Source organism: Gossypium raimondii, chromosome 10 (assembly GCF_025698545.1).
Source record: "Gossypium raimondii isolate GPD5lz chromosome 10, ASM2569854v1, whole genome shotgun sequence".
NCBI classification, from domain to species: Eukaryota; Viridiplantae; Streptophyta; class Magnoliopsida; order Malvales; family Malvaceae; genus Gossypium; species Gossypium raimondii.
In genome coordinates, this window is record NC_068574.1 from 52,585,707 (window position 1) to 52,590,987 (window position 5,281).

At 26.0% G+C, this 5,281-nt stretch overlaps 1 protein-coding gene across 1 annotated transcript in view; it reads left to right on the forward strand.

The window, feature by feature from the left end:
* Positions 1–5,281, forward strand: part of LOC128031959 (putative disease resistance RPP13-like protein 1) — a 62,962-nt gene that overhangs the window by 52,059 nt on the left and 5,622 nt on the right. The window lies entirely within an intron of this gene.

Consider the following 5,281-nt stretch of genomic DNA (forward strand, 5'->3'; position numbering starts at 1 on the left):
AAATCTCTAATTTTATGTTTCATTTCTGTCGTATATAATATATATAGATTTTATATTTTATAGTATATAAAATATTTTCAAATAAAACATATTATTATAATTTTATGTTGTTTATAATATATATATATATATATATAAAATGTGGAAAGAAAAAAGGAGATTAATAAAAAGAATGAAATGTTGTGAAAATGTGCCATCGATTTTAATAGAAGTCACACTTTTTATCTCAAATTTTTAGTTCAAAATTTGATGTTAAAAAAATATGCCTCACCATGAAACATTATAATTATTTGGCTTTTTTTTAATAGTTGGAAAAGGGTTGCTTAAGCACGGGGCAAATCTAGAGGTCTCGGAAGAGTTCTGATTGCTTAAAAAAAAAAAACATTTATTTATTTTTTTAAAATTTTTTAAAATTTTAAATTAGTAAAAGTAAAATTTAATTACATTTTTATTATTGTAGAATTTATAATTTAATTTGACTCTATAAAAAATTTTCCTACCTTCGCTCCTGCTTGAACACTTATTCGTGAGCTATAAATTGGAGACTTAAATGTGTCTTTTCTTATAAAACTTTTGAGAAAATTTTTTTATTTAGTGTTGTCCGGATTCGTTCCGATTTGTTAAAACATGTCAACACAGTTACATTGTTCTAATTCGAAATAAAGGCATTGTATACTAGAAATAATATTTCTTAATTATCTTGCATAATAAAGATGAAATAAAATATTCTTAAGATATTTCTAGGTATATCATCTTACTTTTATAATTTTATATATATTTTTGTATCCATCAACTTTTATTATCCCCAATGATTAATAAGAACGGATTTCCTCATATACATTTCGAAATACCATTGGGTCTTTTATTATCACTCAAAGTACTACAACTTCACCATATAATTTGAAAATTCTACCAAGCTCATGTCATTGTATTTATGGGAATATTGTTAAGGAAGACCATCGAACAACCCCTACCCATTTTTTCTCAAAAATTTCAATATAAACTCTTTAATGCAACTCTTGATGAACTTAAGCTTCCAAGAAGTTCTTAGACATGGAGTTAAAACCTCCACTTGTTTCAAAGCAATTCTAATGTGTTAACCTTATAAACTACTTTTTAAAAAATAATGAATAATAATTTATACTAGGTTAAACTCCACTAAAGTTACTAAACTATTATTAAGTTCGTGCTTTGATTACTCAATTTCAAGAGATTACAAAATGATCATTGAACTACTCGAAAGTTTTCATTTAAATTTTTAGGTTGTTAAAATCATTGTTGTGTAACCTTTTTTGTTTGCACCGTTAGTACAAATTTGCTAACCAAAATCTAAACTTTCTTCTTCAATTTTTGACACTAACTATCCGATTGATTTGGATTTAAGGTATATTCTTCTATTCATCAATAGATACCATTTCACTATACCATTTGAACTTATAAAAAAGCTTAACAATCTAATAACTTAAAAATAATTATTGAACTAACTAAAATGTAAACTTATTAATAATTTAGTGATATTCGGTATAGTTTACCCTTTGTACTAATAATTTTATATACCTACTTATTAAAAAAATCTTTCTTTTCTCCTTCTCTCACCTTTTTCTTGATAGTAAAACTTTTTTATTAGTATTTAATTAAATTTAAGTAAAGTATTAATTTTGTAACACCCAAACCCGGCCTAGATGTTATTGTCAAATCTGGAGAGTTATAATAAACTACTTTGAAAATTCCTACCTTTTGTAATTAGAATTCAAACAAGCCAAATCATTTAAACAGTTATAAGTAAACCATAGAAAATCTCATTTTTAAAACGACAAATCCAACAAGTTTGCAAAAGTATAAATCCAAAATAAGATAGTAGAAAGTCTAAACAGAATGATTGAGCTCCTGACACACCGATCCGTCTAAGTCTGTGGTTACCAGAAATTCAAACAAACAAATTAAATGAGTTTACAAACTTAGTGTATAACTTGAGTGTTCATTTAAGCAGAAGTAAATTAGATATGTTTTCGGGTTTTCATTATTCATATAGTTCTCTTATTTAGATGGTTCTCATAGTTAGATGCAAAATCAGATTTAGGATATTTCAGACACAAGTGCAGGTCATATCAGATGTAAATGTAGAGCTTGTCAAATACAAATGCAGATTCCTACCCCCATCCGCTACACACCATCTCCATCCATCCCTATATACCAAATAAGGTATCAAGTACCTGTTCATCCTTACACACTGCGTAGTGACTGTATGTCATGTTTCAAAGTAATTGCAGACTAGCTGCTAGTTCAAAATGCGATAAATAGCCAGAATAAAATATATATACGTGGCTTAGCTACTAGAATTGACAGATTATTAAACTGCCTACACTTCCTTCTTTACCCGAATCCTAACCCAATGTAGATACAGAGATGCACACACAGTAATACAAATTCATATCATATTTAGATATTATAGATCATACTCACTTAGCAGATATCACATTGGATATACATACATATAACAGACTTTTCATCATCAAATCATCAGATATCAAGTTATATAGCCTAATTCAGATCATACGGACCCTACAGAAGGCCTATATTTGATTTGAATGAAATTTACGACCCTAGGGAAAAATTTAAATTTAAATTTTACGAAATAACACAAAAATTATATTTCCTCATTGATTACACAAAGACTCAAACACAAGACTGAAAGGTATACAAAAGCTTAACTATTGAACTAACAAGCTCATTTTTAACACAAAATCATATAAAATTAAACTTAAGTCAAAAAGCTCAATGATAAAAGTTTAGACAAACAAATAACAAAATTTTCTAAAATGGGACTTGATCCTTAGATCCAGCACATAATTAAAACCCTAAACTATTGAAACAAAAACTAATTATTAATAGAATCTAAAAAGCAAAGGTTGAATTTTGGGCGTTACAAATTTTATTCTTAAAATAATAATTCAAATGGAGCCAACCTTACTTAAATTTAAAAAATATATTTTCCAAGATCGACCAGAGCAGGTTAAATATATGGCAACCTATATATTCTATTCATCAATATTATTTTACAAGATGGACTCGGTTCGAGAAAGGTGAGTATACAATTATGGGTAAATTTTATTAATCCATTTTATATTTGTGAATCAATTTTAATTTTTGTCTACTAATATTATCGATATTTAATATTTTAGTCTTTTTCTATTAAGACATTAATAGAATGTTGACATGATTTTTTATTAACATAATAATAAATTTGGCTATATAATATTTATAGATTCTATCAATTTAGTCTCAAATCTAAAAAATTCAATAAATTTTAATTTTGCATATTCTATCAATTTATTTTTAATTCTAAAATTTTAAAAAATATTTAAAATTCATATTTTGATAAAAATACATTTTTAAAAATTTATTAAATAAATATATAGTTTTCATAACATGCTACTTAGCACTAACTCTAAAACCAAAAAACCAACATCTACATACAATTAATCGCACAAAATTTGGTTTCACCAAAAAAATTACCTAAACAATAGATAATAAACAACTCATCTTAATGAAAGTTTGTCCACTATTATTCTTATTTAATCAAGTCCTTGGTTGATTGATAGATCCAAGAAGTATCTAAACCATGGCCGTTAGTTGAATTGGATTAACAAACTACGAGGTCTAACTTCTCAAAGTCTATCACGTAAATTAAGTGTTAGTGTTTGAAATCCGTGTATTGGTATGATAGTTAGGGTATTTATTGCCTTAGGTGTGGCCTGAGTTCAAATCGCACTAATCGCATTGTTGTTAATGCTTTGCTCTCCTCTTAAAATTCACTAAAAAAAAGTCCATCGCATAAAGAGTAGGCGTGATTTAGCAGTGATAGTGAATATTAAGAAACCCCTAAACCTTTGTTTCCTCCACAATTGCTTGGAAAAGGGCAAAGAAAAAAAAAAGAGAAGGACAATTAATTGTTGCGCCAAACTTAAATCGCATAAGAAAATTTGTGATATTTTAAAAGAATTAAATCTCAAAAACACATTGAGACATTTACTTATAAGTCATTATGTTTTAATGGACTTGTAACAATTAAGTTGAAAGGGTAGACTCGTGCATTAGAGTAAAAAAGCTAGGGTAATATATAAATTTATTAAAAATTTAAAAATTATAAATATATAAAAGAACTAAAATTACCCTAAAATAAATCAACTAAACTTTTATAAATGTATAAAAATATTTAAATATATAAAATTACTAAAAAGTATGTTTAGAATGAATCTAGACACATAGTTGTCCAAGTACATTTGAATTTTGACAGCGTGTCTAACTGTATTTGAATCTAGACAATGTACCCAAATTCATTATTGATGTGAAATTTTTTATACTTCTTTTATTAATTTATATATTTTAAAAATGTAAAATTTTATATATTTTTAATTTGAAAATAATAATAATAATAGTAATAAGATTTTATTAAAACTAAAATATATAAATTTACTAAAATACACATGGTATGGAATGAATCTAAACAAATGGGTGTTTAGACTCAGATGTATCTGGACAATAATTTGTTCAAGTTCATTTTTTATGGGAAAAGTTAATACTTTTTTTTTATTAATTTATATATTTTAAAGATTTTTTATTTATGTTTACCACGTGGCATGCTGAGAGGCTACCACATGTCACCATCGAATTGACTATCATGTCACGTAAACCTAAACTAACGATGTTAATGCAATAGCAACTTGTGTGATAGGATACAAGTTCACATATCAAGTAGGTTGAAAAAATAAAATTTAGGTACTAACTAGGTACTTTGAGATAAATTTAGAGGCAAACTATATATTAACCATTTTTAGAATTATAATTAAGTTGATAAAATATATAAACATTAAAGTACTGTTTGGAAAGTCACTTAATAATTTGATTTGAGTGTAATTACTTGCAATTAAACAATAATGACATGTTTGGATAACTATTGTAATTGGTGGGTTCCACTAAACTAGATGTAATTGAAACACCCCAATTATATTTTCAAATTCTAGCGGAGGGTGATAATTAGAATAATTAAATAAGTAATTACACCCAAGTCCAATTATAAAAATATATTTTTATACAAATTATAAAAATTATATTAAAGTATGAATATGTATGAGTGCGTGGGAATTATATAGATAAATTTTAGTGTTGTATTTTAAATTATTTATTATATAAGGGAGAAGTAAATAATTATCTTACTTTGTCAACGTTTGTGGGTGGAAATTACAACGAAAAGGGCTGGCTTTGTCTTTACAAATTATTG